Raw genomic sequence first — 17,419 nt, forward strand, 5'->3', positions numbered from 1 at the left:
GTAGTGAGATGGTATGGCTCCACTGATTTCCAGTATGTTTTTCTATTATTTGCCAACTGTCAGATTAAATAGCATTATAATATTTTGTTGTAATCATAAATGCAGGTTTATGTCCCATGTAAGGAAACTTAGTGGGAGAGTAACAATACCTGGAGAGCCTAACTCTGAGCTCTTGAAGTAGTCAACCAGTTTGTGGTAGAATGGTAATTGAATTTTCCTAACTGCATCAACGAATGATATACTCCCTTCTCCTTTATTTAGTTAAAATCGTAGGCTGATTTCTTTTTACTTACAATCTTCCTAATAATTTTTGATGATAATGACCCCTCATTTCTTTCTGCCCGAAGACCTCATTCTTTAAATAAAGCTTGTTATTTTGGCATATTTCTGGTAGGGCCTATTGCACATGTGTATCAATATAGTTATTGTTTCATATTAACTTTATAAATTCTCTTGGCTTATAATAGTTTTATGATTTTTACTATGTAGGTAGGATATTTGATTATCATTTGTGACAGAATAATGTGAAGTTAAGTAATTACTGAACTCTAAATGGAAATAGTATGCAAGAAACTCAGACGTTGAACTTGAAGATAAGAATATTGTTGCTTTAATCCAGTGTATTTGTTAATGAAAAGAAAAACATAAAGGCAGACTGTTGAGTAAAAAAAATATTAAAATATTGTTAAATATTCTGTATTACTATTTTGGAATTTGTCCATTTATAGGCTCTGAAAATAAATTTTTAAATAAAATATATTAGTTGACTGTGTTGCTTCCTTGTTTAAGCCTCTTTTACATTCTTAATAGGATCTGAGAAATGGTCCTGAAAACTCAGATTCCAACCCAAATCAAGCAAAGCTAATATTTGTATTGTTGGAATTTGCTTCAAACAAATAAGCAAATCTTGACTGTATTTCAAAAATCTCTTTAATTCTTTATATTTTTGATTATGAATGTATTTTCTTTGATTTTATTGAGTTTTCAATTCTTTTTGCTCATCCCCAATAACCTGTCAATTTGGGTCCTGTTTTTACTGGCTGCATTTGTCATTATTTGGGCCTCTACCTGACAGGTTAAAACCAACGGAATTGAGTGTGGTTAAGTGACTTAAACAGACAAACCTGAGGTGTGATGGGAGAGGCACTGGTTTGAGTTACATGACCTGGGTTCACATCTCTGTTCCTTCACTTGCTCAGTGCTTTTGTCCTTGATTTCTTCATTACACCATCTATTTCATAGGATAATTGTGAGAAGTAGATAATGTATTGTAAAGTGTCTGGCATGTGATAATCACAATAAATGTTGGTTCTCACTAACAGAAATTCTCAGAAAAGATAGTTATTTTAAGGACAAGACAATAGGTTGTTTTCAGGCTTTGAGGTGATGAAATTCCTCCAAGTAGGTATTTTCATCAGACAATTGGAGAGTGACCCATTCATTCAAGAAGTTTTTAACTGTACTTTGTGCCAAGTATGTGACACCAGAGCTCAGGGGAGACTCAGAAATCATTGTCAATAATTAAAGTTGTGAAAAACGGGAAGAGCAGAAGGCCAAAGAAAATGACTTAAAGATGAAAACAGGATAATCAACAATGGAAGCAGAGGATATCAAAGCTTTAGGAAAACCAGTGATGGCAAGAGAAGGATGGATTTCAGGATTGTTTGGCTATTTTATGAAAGTACTTTGTAAAATATTTAAAAACTTTAAATGTGGATAGTATCATCAAACAGAGATTTCAGGAAAAGGGATTTGGGGTGGTATAAAAGTGATTCTCATCACCGCATGGTTCAACATTTCTTATGATTTTTATTTCTAAGTACTATGTAAAGTAGGTCTCTACCTGGCATTTTGTCTTGCTCGTTCACATCACTGTGTCTGCTGAGATTCCTGGCAAACTGGCATGTCCCTGCCCACCAGGGATCCTTCTGCCAACACCCTCCTTTCCTATCTAAAACAAATTTGCAACATTTTAAGCATCAGAATTCTGGAGCAGAGAACACTAGCACCTGTCCCCATGAAAAGCTCTGGTTCTATAAAACAGCTTTCCTGATTTTTTAATGCTCCTAAATTTCAAGTTAGATATATTGAATTTACTTCTTTGAGACAATGTTGAAAAAGTGCTTGATAATTTGGGTTCATGCAGTCAGTAAATAATGTCATCATTCTATACTGATGAATAAACTTTGACTAAATATTTACTGGGAAGCAGAGTAGCATCATGGCTAAGTCCGAAGGCTGTAAAGTTACACTGCCTGAGCATAAATCCTAGCTCCACCATTCACAGTATGACTTTGGGCTGATGACCTCTCCATCTCAGTTACTCTATTTGTGAAACAGGAATAAAAAGTGTATAAAAATATAAAAATACATAGGCTGATAGGAATAATTAAATAAAATATTAAAAATAGTAATTTTTTATTTCTGTAGTGTAAAATCTCCCACCACACTTGATTCCAAGCACTATTGTGACAGCACTGAAACAACAAGAGTTGTGAAAATACATGCACAATTGGCTCTCATGAGTTGGTAAAAGCTAAATTCAGTACACTGTGGTTATGTTGATAAATGTTCTTCAGAAATATTTGGAAGTTATTTGTTTCCCAAATGAGAACCTCTTACTTAAATTTTAATAGAGAAACTTCAGATGACATGAAATTACTAGTGAATTAACTTGAGAATGATACCTTCCAAAGGCAATAGACACTTAGAAGATCATTTACACATTTTGCATATGTTAACTTTTTCTCAACTTGTATGGATAAAATCTTCCTACATTTATTGACCTTCCATCTTCTGGTGTTTGAAATCCTGTCTAAGAATCATATATGAAAAAGGCACGTGGTTATTGTTACTCTGGCTCTCTCCGTGCTTTTCCCTTCGGCTAAATGTTCAAGCAGGAGAGCAGGATCCTTCTGTGCATTTCATATAGCTTTGTTCTCTTTGTATATATATTGGCATCTATATCTTAGCCAAGTAATTCACCTTGTCCTTTTAGAAGAATTTTTCACAAGACTTGGAAAGACTCTTACATAAACCAAAGAGATATGCAAAGTGCCAAGTTCGACTCTTAAAGTAATCTTTCCTTAATCTTCAAAATGAAGATAAAGAAATAAACATAAAATGTTTCTGACCAGAAAAACAAGCATATACTAGATGTGAGACTCCAAAATTCATTCAAGCTTGATCATTTATAACTTTTGTAGCTAAAGTATAATGCAAAATGTAACCATATTATCCATTATAAATATAAGTATTCTACAAAGTCTTTGTGACACTTAGAAAAGAAAACCTGTTTAATGTTTCTTTTGACTAACTTTGCTAATATCAACATGGGTTATAATTATACAATTATGTAAAGAATTGTTCCTACTATGCTTTCTCAAAGATCTATGATTGTGGTGTGATACACTTGAAAGCAGACAGCTGAATCTGACTTTTAGTATTTATGGCTTCTCTAATGCCTGTAATTAATTTAGAAATGAGCAGGAAAAAATGAAATACATAGCATAAAAATGTTTGTATACCACAGATATTAATATATAATGGAAAACCTTGTTAGGTCATCAATTTACATTTTAAAGGAATATTTATAATTATTGCTTTCTCCTCAAGTTTATCTCATTAATTAATAAATAGTCCAACCAGCTGGTAATTTAGTAAGCTTTTACATTATTTAATAATCCATTTGCCATGCAAATATTAATAATATTTGCATGCATATATATATATGCATGCAAATTTACTCATGACTGTTAAATTTTTGTTCTAGGACTTCCCTAGAGAGGTTATACACATACATCCATCCTAAAATGTAACATCTGCTATGTAAAACTCATGTTTTTCTTCACCAGTGAGGAATTTAAACTGTTAACGTCTTCAAAAGAGATCTCTTTTGAAGATATGGTGTTTGATGGCATATGCACATAAACAGTTTTTCAATTCTTTTAAGAGATATGAATTCCTAATAAAGAACATAACAATTATGTAGAAAAGAACGTTTTTATTATAAAAAATAAAATATTTGTGTTTAATTCATTTAGGAAAGACATATTTGGTGTGTACCAACATAAAGGACCTTATGTTAAACACCCATGTTTTCCATTAAGCACTTGGCACAGTAGTAGATCACAACAAGTGTTTGTTGAATAAATTGATGCTTTGGTTTTCATCTTTTCTACTAGAGAACATATCTTTTTAATCACCTCTCATTAAAATTCCAGTGCTGAGACCGTAAAAAGCCCTGAATAAAAATGTATGGCTTGATTAATAACATACCAAGTTTACTTACTAGCTGAGCTTCTTTGAGTATTAGAGGTACAATATTTTAGCCATTCGATTAATTGGGGGCCAAAAATTGTTGCTAAATTAAAATTCTTCTTACGATTTTCCCTACTATAAAGCTGAGGGAAGATGGGTTAAAATTGAATGCCATGTCTATAGGGTCAAGTATGGATGCCACTTACTCAGGCACAAGTGGAAGAACAATTGAGGAAAGCTGTTTAATATTCTTCCTCTTCCATCAAAATTCACATTTTGTAATCAAGTATCTTAGTTTTAAAATGCACTTAAAAGCCTTTTTTTCTCTAAACTCAGAACATAGCCTTGAAATGACTTTGAAACTCTGTTTCTCTCCCTTTCCCACCAGATGCTCCCTAGCACCATCACACTTATTTAATGATATGCTTGTTTAGAAGCTTGCGGGGCTACTCTAGAAGCAAACTGGATATGGAAAACCAGCTGTAGAACTCTCCCCCATCTAGAAATTAACTCAGAGGGGATAATCTATGACCCAGCCACAGTGAAGATAATACCAGCTTGGATTCTGTTCAGGTAGACAATAATTCAAGATAGTCATTGGGACAAGATGTGCAGACCTGCACCTTGCACAACTCCTGCAAGTTTCTTTTTTTAAACCCCCACAGTCAGCCCAAAAATTTGAAATGGTTTTGTAGAGGCATAAACCCAGTCATTTCCTCAACTGCCGGCATTTGATTAATACAGCTGCTTTCCTTCCACTATACCTCACCTCTTGTGTATTCGGCTTCTCAAGTGGCAAATGGCTGAACTTGCGTTCCATTACAATTTCAAGGCATAAGAGGTTTATCAGTATCTCTGATCCAAGCTGATCCAGTGAGTCAGGCATTTCATTCCCGAAAGCCTAGATTTAAAAAAAAAAAAAACCAAACAAACTATTTTTAAAAAATTTTTGTTTTTTGTTATACTTTAAGTTCTAGGGTACATGTGCACAACGTACGGGTTTGTTATATACGTATACATGTGCCATGTTGGTGTGCTGCACTACTTAACTCATCATTTACATTAGGTTTATCTCCTAAGGCTATCTCTCCCCCCTCCCCCCACCCCACAACAGGCCCCGGTGTGAGATGTTACCCTTCCAGTGTCTAAGTGTTCTCACTGTTCAATTCCCAACTATGAGTGAGAACATGTGGTGTTTGGTTTTCTGTTCTTGTGATAGTTTGCTGAGAATGATGGTTTCCAGCTGCATCCATATCCCTAAAAAGGACATGAACTCATCCTTTATTATGGCTGCATAGTATTCCATGGTGTATATGTGCCACATTTTATTAATCCAGTCTGTCACTGATGGACATTTGGGTTGGTTCCAAGTCTTTGCTATTGTGAATAGGGCTGCAATAAACATACGTGTGCATGTGTCTTTATAGCAGCGTGATTTATAATCCTTTGGATATATACCCAGTAATGGGATGGCTGGGTCAAATGGTATTTCTAGTTCTAGATCCTTGAGGAATCTCCACACTGTCTTCCACAATGGTTGAACTAGTTTACAGTCCCACCAACAGTGTAAAAGTGTTCCTATTTCTTCACATCCTCTCCAGCACCTGTTGTTTCTTGACTTTTTAATGATCACCATTCTAACTGGTGTGAGATGGTATCTCATTGTGGTTTTGATTTGCATTTCTCTGAGGGCTAGTGATGATGAGCATTTTTTCATGTGTCTGTTGGCTGCATAAATGTCTTCTTTTGAGAAATGTCTGTTCATATCCTTTGCCCACTTTTTGATGGGGTTGTTTGTTTTTTTCTTGTAAATTTGAGTTCTTTGTAGGTTCTGGATATTAGCCCTTTGTCAGATGAGTAGATTGCAAAAATTTTCTCCCATTCTGTAGGTTGCCTGTTCACTCTGATGGTAGTTTCTTTTGCTGTGTGGAAGCTCTTTAGTTTAATTAGATCCCATATCTCAATTTTGACTTTTGTTGCCATTGCTTTTGGTGTTTTAGACATGAAGTCCTTGCCCATGCCTATGTCCTGAATGGTATTACCTAGGTTTTCTTCTAGGGTTTTTATGGTTTTAGGTCTAACATTTAAGTCTCTAATCCATCTTGAATTAATTTTTGTAAAAAGTGTAAGGAAGGGATCCAGTTTCAGCTTTCTACTGATGGCTAGCCAGTTTTCCCAGCACCATTTATTAAATAGGGAATCCTTTCCCCATTACTTGTTTTTGTCAGATTTGTCAAAGATCAGATGACTGTAGATGTGTGGTATTATTTCTGAGGGCTCTGTTCTGTTTCATTGGTCTATATCTCTGTTTTGGTATCAGTACCATGCTGTTTTGGTTACTGTAGCCTTGTAGTATAGTTTGAAGTCAGGTAGCATGATGCCTCCAGCCTTGTTCTTTTGGTTTAGGACTGTCTTGGCAATGCGGGCTCTTTTTTGGTCCATATGGACATTAAAGCAGTTTTTTCCAATTCTGTGAAGAAAGTAATTGGTAGCTTAAAGGGGATGGCATTGAATTTATAAATTACCTTGGGCAATATGGCCATTTTCACGATTCTTCCTATCCATGAGCATGGTATGTTCTTCCATTTGTTTGTGTCCTCTTTTATTTCACTGAGCAGTGGTTTGTAGTTCTCCTTGAAGAGGTCCTTCACATTCCTTGTAAGTTGGATTCCTAGGTATTTTATTGTCTTTGAAGCTATTGTGAATGGGAATTCACTCATGATTTGGCTCTCTGTTTGTCTGTTATGGGTGTTTAAGAATGCTAGTGACTTTTGCACATTGATTTTGAGGCAATAATTAATAGCCTACGAGCCAAAAAAACTCCAGAACCAGAAGAATTCACCACCGAATTCTACCAGAGGTGTAAGGAGGAGCTGGTACCATTCCTTCTGAAATTATTCCAATCAATATAAAAAGAGGGAATCCCCCCTAACTCATTTTATGAGGCCAATATCATCCTAATACCAAAGCCTGGCAGAGACAAAACAAAAAAAGAATTTTAGACCATTATCCCTGATGAATATTGATGCAAAAATCCTCAATAAAATACTGGCAAACCAAATCCAGCAGCACATCAAAAAGCTTATCCACCATGATCAAGTCGGCTTCATCCCTGGGATGCAAGGCTGGTTCAACATATGCAAATCAATAAATGTAATCCAGCATATAAACAGAACCAAAGACAAAAACCACATGATTCTCTCAATAGATGCAGAAAAGGCCTTTGACAAAATTCAGCAGACCTTCATGATAAAAACTCTCAATAAATTTGGTATTGATGGAATGTATCTCAAAATAATAAAAGTTATTTATGACAAACCCACAGCCAATATCATACTGAATGGGCAAAAACTGGAAGCATTCCCTTTGAAAACTGGCACAAGACAGGGTTTCCCTCTCTCACCACTCCTATTCAACATAGTGTTGGAAGTTCTGGCTAGGGCAATCAGGCAAGAGAAAGAAATCAAGGGTATTAATTAGGAAAAGAGGAAGTCAAATTGTCCCTGTTTGCAGATGACATGATTGTATATTTAGAAAACCCCACCGTCTCAGCTCAAAATCTCCTTAAGCTGATAAGCAACTTCAGCAAAGTCTCAGGATACAAAACTATTTTTTTTCTATTTCTGTTTCAGAAACACATTCTGAGAAATGCGTTGTTAGGTGATTGATTTCGTCCTTATGAGAACATCCTAGAGTGTGCATACACAAACCTACATGGTATGTTCTACTGTACACCTAGGCTATGAGGTGTACCCCATTGCTTCCAGGCTACAAACCTGTACAGCATGTACTATACTGAATAGTGTAGACAATTGTAACACAGTGGGAAGTATTTGTGTATCTGAACACATCTAATCATAGAAAAGGTAATGCATTGCACTGTGATGTTACAATGGCTACATCACTAGATTATAGGAATTTTTGCAATGTTACAATGAGTACAACATTACTAGATTATAGGAATTTTTGCAATGTTACAATGGCTACAACATGACTAGGGGAAAGGAATTTTTCAGCTCCAATTAATCTTATGGGACCACCATCATATATGTTGTCCATTGTGGACCTTAGCCAAGAAGTCTGCATTTTACTCAAAGCCCTACAGCAAGATGTGTAATCCACTTAGCCCACAATGTAAGTGGTGAAATCTTACCAGGGAATTTCAGTGGCACATAAATTAAGAATGTATTCAAGCAACAGGCGGGGCATATCCCTGGTGTTGGCAATTAGGCATACCCAGTTAGCTTAGCATCCGTGAGTAGTTCACATTTTGCTGCCATTGATGATGCAGTCATCACCTTTCTTCACGTTTCTTATGCTGATAAAAGGGAATCAGAGAAAAGAGTTTCAGTTTTCAACTTTCAGAACAGGCAATCCATTCTCATTTGTGAAAGGCAAGTAACAAATATTAACAACTTAGAAACTCAGCTCTTTAGATCTACCATGGATTTTCAGAGCTAAAACTTTCCAGTCTATTCAATGGATTATAGAATTTTGAATTGAAAATGAGACACTATTTAATTCAAACATTATTTTATAAATTCAAGTTTCTGGCCTTCACACGTTCACAGGTATAATTGAAAGATAATTGAGGACAAACTGAATCAAGAGGATGCACATAGGTAGAATAACAAAATCGAACAGATTTGTTTTTCTTGTCTGGCTACCATCAACTCTCATTATTTCTAACCATTAACTTTAGCTGAGAAGATAACAACAGAAATGGTAAGGACAGAATAATAGGGTGAGGGGAGCAGGAAAAAAGATAAAACATTTAAATCTCAATATCACAGGAGGACCACTGTGGTCCATTGCTAACTTTACAACCACCAACTCTAAGATGCTCTAGGTCCTTGGCTGTGTGTTTCTGCCTTGATCCCTTAGTTGCTTATCAGTTTGGAGGGTGTTGTTTGAATGACTGTGTCTTTTATTTAGTTGGCGTGTCCATATTCATTGAGTCCTATTCCATTGAGCTCAACCTAACATTCATAAGAGCTGGATCATTGCTCTGTTAAAAACACATTTATATTAAGTATATGAGGTGATGTTTTGTACTTAAAACTCTCCATTTTTGGCCGGGCGCGGTGGCTCATGCCTGTAATCCCAGCACTTTGGGAGGCCGAGGCGGGCGGATCACAAGGTCAGGAGATCGAGACCATGGTGAAACCCCGTCTCTACTAAAAAATAGAAAAAAATTAGCCGGGCGCAGTGGCGGGCGCCTGTAGTCCCAGCTACTTGGGAGGCTGAGGTAGGAGAATGGCGTGAACCCGGGAGGCGGAGCTTGCAGTGAGCCGAGATTGCGCCACTGCACTCCAGCCTGGGCGATAGAGCGAGACTCCGTCTCAAAAAAAAAAATAAATAAAATAAAATAAAAACTCTCCATTTTTTGGTTTGAATACAGTTTAGTTTGAATACATTATAATGCAGTTTGAATACATTACAATATAGTTTGAATACATTAGAACATAGTTTAGTTTGCATATAAACCCTCCATTATTTAGCTTGAATACAGTTTAGTTTGAATACATTATTTGGTTTGAATTATTCTGTTATAAAGCAGCATCACACAGGTTAATAATAATAATAACCATTTATTGGGTGAGAGACAGTTCTGAACACTTTATGTAACCTAGTTCATTTAACCTGCATAATATCCTTAAGGTGAATATTAGTAATAGCCTTATTTTGCGCATAAAATTCTGGCCCAGAGCCATTAAACAACTCAAAGTCACATAATGTTTGGAATTCGGGCAGTCTATCTCCAAAGCCTGCATTCTTAATCACACACAGTTTTTGTAACTCAGCATGAAACTTTATAGAAAGTCTTCCCAGACTCAAGGTAGATTATAAAGTTGAAAGAGGACCAGCAACAGTAGCCGTATTTCTAACTTTCTGGAGTTGGGAGCATGGTTGGGGAAGGTGGCAGAGACAGTGTGGGGAAGGGCAGAGTTATGGAGGTGAGAGAATGGGATAGTAAGACTATTTTGCTAGGAATTGAGCCTGATTAAAAATTTTGAATTTTCAAAATATACAGTTGGAATATCTATTCTTTATAGCTTCTGAAAAAAGCAAACTATTTTAATCTCCCATCTTCTGAATTTGATGTGTAAATCAGTAGTTGAATTTGGCTAGAGACTGTACTAGGCATAAAAAAATCTGTATAACTCCATGATACCTGATATTTTCTTTTGTCCTGTGGGGCAATATAGTACTAATACATGACTAAGTTTTCTAGGTAGAAATATTTGAAATATGGCTAAATATTTATATCTGGATTTTCTTTGAAAACTTTTTTTTTTAAAAAAAATCGTGCAATGCTTTATAGTGCTCTGATTTAAATTTCCATCAAGCATTTACAAACACAATCTGGAAGCTATTTTGTAGTTCATTATACAAATAGGCATATTGAAGCACAAAAGGAAAGAATGACAAGCTAATCAGTGCTATGTTTTGCCACTCTAATTACAACATTTTTCTTTAACCCACGACATTTATCTTTGTTTCTGATTCATCCAATTTCCAGGAAAGGAAGTGGCCTTTTTCAGTAGAAGGAATTTCATCTCAAATAAGTTACAATTAATGTTCACCTATTTGGCAGAATGACATTTTAACAGTACTGAGAGGTTTGACATAGTTGTCCACCAACTCTTCTCAGATGTACTGAGTTGAATAATGGTTCCTAAAGATTCATGTGCACCCAGAACATCAAAATATGACCTTATTTGGAAATAGCATCATTGCAGATATAATCTAGGTAAGATCAAGCCACACTGGGTTAGGGTGAGCCGTAATACAATGACTAATGTACTTACAACAAGAAGGACATTAGATGGGCACAGAGGCACAGAGAATGCCATGTGGAGACAGAGGCAGAGACTGAGCAACATGCTTGCAAGCAAAGCAACACCAAGGATTGCCAGCAACCACCTGAGGCTAGGAGAAGGCAAGAAAGGATCCTACCCATGAGCCCTCAGCAAGAGCATGGCCTTGTCAACACCTTGATTTTGAAGTTCTAGCCTCCTGAACTGTGGGATAATCAATTTCTGTGGTTTTCAGCCACCAATTTGTCAGAGTCCCTAGGAAACTAAGACATCAGTCATTGCAGCATCATGGGTTGGCTAGGAGTGCCTGGGATGAAAATCCAGAGCACAAGAGTGAGATTCTGGACAGCAAAATACAGGGCTCTGGCTACCACATTCTCCTAAGTGCCAACTAAAGCCAATGCAGTCAGCTCTGTGGATATTCTAGGGAATATTTGCTCAAAAGACTTTGTTTCTTTTCCTTTTTTTTTTTTCATTTTTGCAATGCGTGACTGAAGAATTGAATTGGGTAAATAATGCACCCAGATTAGTAGAAGCAAGAACCTGAAATGAGGCTAAAATCAAGGAAAATATTCTGAAATGAGGGCCCACTAATAAGAAAACACTAACCCTTTCCAAATGATATAGTGTAATTCTGTAAGTATTTTTTTTTTTTTCCACTACAATTTTGTACAGAGTCATGGTTCATCTTAATTTGATCTTAAATTTTTTTAGGTCCATGAATGTATATCAAACTTAACCACTGATTCAGAAAACATATTGCATATCCTTAAACGTAGAGGAACTATTATAAATTTTAGTCCCCTACAATATTGCAAGTTTTGGAGATTTTCTTCCCATGAATCAGAGACCAGTTCATGTCTTTTTAGGGAATTCAATATATTGAGGCGAACCACCAATGCAATAATTTTTTAAAGACAAAAGTTAATCTTGCCATGGCATGAATAAATAATTAATAGAGATGTACTCCATGAAGAAGTGAAAGGGAGGATGTGTTCCAACTAGAATTGGGAAGAATAACGTGACACCAAATAACTTTTTCTATTAGTGATAGGAAAACAGAAAATCACAGGTCAAAAATAATCATCAAGCCATGGGTCATGCCTTAATCATTGAGTGAATGCTAAATGGGGAATCCCTCATGACTCTCTTAATTCCTGGCCTGGGCCCCTCTGGCCTTCTGGTACTGATTTTTTGGCATCAGGACCCACTTTGGATCTAGAAGAGGGAATTGTCTGAAGAATGCCTTATCTGCCCTGTTCTTTCCCTAATGTAGGCTCAATTACGTCAGTGCTAAAGAACATCAGAACCTTCATATTATGAGAAATGTACATAATCTTTTCTCGAGCAGAAGTAATAAAAATATTCTTACTGAAATATGTAGAGGTGTTGACAGTATTAAGCACAATTTAAATAAATAAGCAAAACTATCCCCTCTCTTGGAGACAAGGGACAAAATTCTGTATTATTTATTCATTTCTTATGTACTCAGAACCTCAAAATATGACCTTATTTGGAAATAGTGTCTTTGCAGATATAATCTAGTTAAGATGAAGCCACACTGGATTAGGGTGAGCCCTAATCCAACGACTAATATCTTTACAAGAAGAAGGACATTTGATGGGCACAAAGACACAGAGCATTCCATGTGGAGAATAAATTCCCAACTATACTTTCAGTCTCTTGAGGGCAAGGACAGGATGTATACACATTTAATCTTTATTATCCAAGCCCAATATAGTATCTGGCATGTAGTAGAAACCCAGTGGACTGAATGAACAAATAAATTCATAAAGTAAGGGGGAGCTGAACCAGAATCACCAAATTACAGAGTTCTAGACACCCAGGTAAGTAAATTTGTTTATGACTGAGAGTTGTCAATTATAATGGGATGCCAGAGTGAGAGAGAATTCCTGGCTTCCAAGACCATTGGAACTATCATCTTATACTATGTTTCTATTTGTTAGAAAGTCACATATTACAATGAGCTTCATAATTATAGACTGATCTATATAGAGTCATATTTCAATCAGTGTGCCATGATTTCATAAAATATTTATTAAGCTTCTGTCAATAGTCTACTAGATATCATAGAAAAATATATATATAATCCTGCCTTTAGCAGGTTATGACATAGCTGAAGATGTTTACATTCATCACTACAATTAAGCAATACAGCAGATGCGAATAGATGTGTGGTGGCATAAAGGGGAGTAGTTCTTATTTAATATCTGTATCAGATCCAGACTCTGAGTCATACCACAGCCACTCAGCTTCGCCTATCCACTCTCCTCACAATCCCCCACTTCCTTTGCTTCCCAGCTGGAAGGACCCTGGCACTGCCCACTGGTCTTACAGTTTAATGCTGTGACTTCTGCCACTGCCATGCACACCCTTGGATCAGTTCCCATTGTCACTAGTGACGGCAACACCTGCTCCATCACCAGACTGGGGAAAGAGAAGGTGTTACTTCTCCAGTGGCTGCCTGGGAATGCTACCTGGAAGTACAATGGATTTAATGACTTCTAGGAGGACTTCAACCAATGAAAGACAAAGAGACAGGCAGCAGCCAGCTGATACATTACTTGAATTCCAGGAATTGCCCTTCTGGAGAATTTATATGAGAACCAGAAACCTACTGTGTTTCCTTTGAGACTATGGACAGCTTAGTAGTATGCTCTCTTTGCATTTTGGTCCCCTTTCTTCTCTGCCTTGCTGCTGTTTTCCTGTGATTTACTTCCCAATAAGCTTTTGAATCAGGCTTTGTTTTTCAGGAAATGTGGGCCAAAGCAGTACTTGGAAAATATTTTACCTGAGAGAACATGATAGCTTTTTGCTATTTATAAGAATTCATAGACAATCCACTACTGAAGTAATGCAAACAATTAACGACCTTTTGCTTCTCTCACAATGTGGAATGATAGAAGCAATTCAATGACCAATCATCCCAGTTTGCAGAGGACTGAGAGATTTCCCAGGGCATGAGACTTCTAGTGCTGAAACTGAGAAAATCCTGCACAGACCAGGAAGAGTTGGTCACTATGAAAAGCAGTTAGGAGAAATTTACAAAGGTAGGCTGAATTTGTGTCTACACCCCCAACAGCAAACACACAGAAATGACAGATAAAATACTACAAATATTAACAAAACATTCATATAGGAATAAATGAAAGAAGGGGAAATCTCCAGGTGGCAGAACTGAAGAAACTATCTAAAATGAAACCCAGAGACAAAAAACAGAAAACTAAAAGTGATACTAAGATAGGTAAATGGCGACTTTCTCAATTACACTTGAACTCTTGAGTGTGTACTTTCGCTTTGCAGTTAAAACTTCTTTGCCTTTCACTTCAAAGAAAAAAAATGGTAAAACGAGAACTCCAACATATATAAGATCACATTATCAGCAAACACAGACAGTTTTACTTCTTCCTTTCTGATATGGATGCGTTTAAAAATTTTTCCTTGACTGATTGCTCTCACTAGGACTTCCAGTATCATGTTGAGTAGAAGTGGCAATGGTAGGTATCCTGGCCTTGTTCTGGGTCCTAAAGGAAAATATTTCAACTTTTCCCATTGAATATAATGCTGGCTGTGGACTTTCCATGTATGGCCTTTATTAGTTGGAGTAATTTATTTCTACTGCTAGTTCTTTGAGAGTTATTATGGAAGTGTGTTAAATGTTATCAAATGCTTTTCTCATGTGATTTTTATCCTTCATCTTGGTAATATTGTGTATCATGTTAATTGATTTTTGTGTGTTGAACGATCCTTGTATCCCAAGGATAAATTTCACTTGATCCTGGTGTATGATTCATTCTTTTAATATGCTGTTCAATTTAATTTGCTAGTTTTTTGGTGAGAAATTTTGCATCTATGATCATCAGGATTATTGGCCTATAGTTGTTTTTCCTTGCTGTTGTTAAAAAGTAGTGTCTTTGGCTTTGGTGTCAGGATAATGCTGGTCCTGCAAAATGGATTTGGAAGTCTTCCCTTCTATTCAATTTTCTGAGGGAGTTTGAGAAGGATTGACATTCATTCTTTATATATTGGTAGAGTTCACCAGTGAAGTCATCTGATTCTGGGCTTTTCTTGTTGGGAGGTTTCTGATTCTTGATTCAATCTCCATACAAGTTATAGATCTGTTTAGGTTTTCCATTTCTTCATGATTCAGTATTGGTAGGTTGTAGGTTTCTAGGAATTTATCTATTTCTTATAGGTAGGAAAATTTGGAATATTGCTCACATGGTCCAGCTCTTTCCCTCCTCAGGCAGAAGGTGGAATCTGGGTTGGTTTGTTTGTTTTTTTAATTTTTTTTATTATTATCACTTGCTTTGCACTGAACCAGGTGGAGGGGCTATGGCAAGTGCATGTGGGCTGCACTGAATCACAGTCTTTGTTCTTTCTCAGTGGTTCCCAGGCATCTAGAGTACATTGGGTCTGGTCAGAACCTTAAGACCAATGATACAGAAGCCAGTTCCTTGAGCAACCCTCAGAAGAATTAGAACATTGAATATATGATCCAGTCCTTTCCTTAACTCCCCAGGGAGAAGCTGGGAGATGGAAACTTCCTCCCAATCATATGGCAGTATGCTGGGGGTAGGGATTATGGTGAGAAGGAGAGTCAAATTTTCTTACTGGCTTCAATGTGCTGGTCTCATCCTTGCCTGGAGTGCAGGAGCCCTTCAATTAGTTTCTGAAGTTCTCACAAAAAGAATTGGTTCATATGTGGTTGCTGATGTGCCATGGGGAGAAGGAAGGTTCTTGCTGACATTACCATTCCCATCTTGCAGTCATGTTTAAAGGCAGACAAGGTTATGAAGATTAGGATAGAATGTTAAAGTTCACTAATTTATTATATGACACTTATGGGAAAATGTCACTGCTTTCAGTAAATAAAAATATACTTTTATAGAAAAGTATGTATAAAACATTTTAAAGTTGGTGTAAGTCCCTGTCATTGCACTGAACAGTGGCACAGCTAGGCCTGTGTGTTAGACATTGGCTATTTTTAGGTACCCAGCATCCAGACAATCCTTCCTATTATGAGACATTTCCTGGTTGTGTGTGTGTCCCTTCCCACTCCAGAAGCCAAAGAGATTGAAAATCCTCCCTTCCTGTCTTCCTGAAAGCCAGATGTAGGCTCAGAATGCAGACCTGACCAGTTGGATACCACCAACTGTACTTCCAAAGATTCAGGAATCTGAAAAACTATCAATGGCAGAAGGAGCAGCATCAATTATTTTTGCAGGGATAGGTGTGGCGTCCAGTGGCAGAGGCCTTGAGCCTTTAGTGCTGAACAGTCTGGCAGACATGAGAAGACAGTATCCTAAGTTTCCACTAGTGGCAGCTCCAGTGATTGGGTGGTCTTAAGCCATGGCCAGCTATGCTTCTTATTCTCTGGCCAACCTTCATTTATCCTTACCCATTTTTTATTCTTGATCTGCAAGCTTCCAGAATGAATATGTGGACTCCCTTCAGACAGATTCATTTTGTGTAAAAGTTTGTCAAAGCCATTTTTTCTAACATCAAACTCTGACTGATATCCCTTAATTTTCATGATGTAAGTTCACATATTAAAGTAATTTTTAAACTACTAAAACTCAAGAAATGGGCACATGGTCTTTTACTTTAAATAAGTTATAAACTGAAAATTTAAACAAGATATTAAATAGAAAAAGGAAGCATATGAATACAGTCAAACAAGCCAGCAGACTAGTAAAGGCAAATTCTTAGAGAGTTCAGAAACTCTAACAATGTATGATAATGTAATGAGAAATGCATCAAGAGGGAAATGAAACATGGGCAGTATTGTATAGGAAATGCAAGAATGAGATAGATGAAGAGAACCAGAGAGATCTTTCCAAGTGGAAGTGCTGGCCTGAGCAAAGATTTAGAAATGAGATTGTAGGCCAGGCACAGTGGCTCACGCCTGTAATCCCAACACTTTGGGAGGCCAAGGTGGGCAGATTACTTGAGCCCAGGAGCTCCAGACCAGCCTGGGCCACATTGCAAAACGCCTCTCAACAAAAAAATACAAAATTAGCAAGGCATCATGGTACACGCCTTTAGCCCCAGCTATGGAGAGGCTGAGAGATGGGAGGATCATTTAGCCTCAGAGGTCACCGCTGCAGTAAGCCAATCATGCCACTGCACTCCAGCCTGGGCAACAGAGTGACACACTGTCCTGGGGGCGGGGGGACGGGGGGTGGGTGGGAAGAAAGAAAGAAACAAAGTTGCAGATGCTACATTTTGAGACAATAACAAAGAGTCTAGGACAGAGAGTTTGAGTAAAAGAAACATTCGATTATGGCCTCCCATACTAGTAAGGAGCTGGAATT

At 37.0% G+C, this 17,419-nt stretch overlaps 1 protein-coding gene and 1 long non-coding RNA gene across 2 annotated transcripts in view; one reads left to right on the top strand and one right to left on the bottom strand.

Moving 5' to 3' along the window:
- The window catches only part of BET1 (Bet1 golgi vesicular membrane trafficking protein), a 45,606-nt gene that overhangs the window by 10,167 nt on the left and 18,020 nt on the right, over positions 1–17,419 (top strand). The window lies entirely within an intron of this gene.
- LOC140709667 (uncharacterized) overlaps positions 880–17,419 on the bottom strand; it is a 28,945-nt gene continuing 12,405 nt past the window's right edge. The window contains exons 2-3 of the long non-coding RNA XR_012090361.1: positions 5,030–5,161; positions 880–1,951 (exon numbers count right to left, since the gene is read on the bottom strand). This is a non-coding gene — a long non-coding RNA (uncharacterized lncRNA). The remainder of the gene's footprint in view (positions 1,952–5,029; positions 5,162–17,419) is intronic.

This window comes from Chlorocebus sabaeus, chromosome 21, assembly GCF_047675955.1.
Source record: "Chlorocebus sabaeus isolate Y175 chromosome 21, mChlSab1.0.hap1, whole genome shotgun sequence".
Classification (NCBI taxonomy): Eukaryota; Metazoa; Chordata; class Mammalia; order Primates; family Cercopithecidae; genus Chlorocebus; species Chlorocebus sabaeus.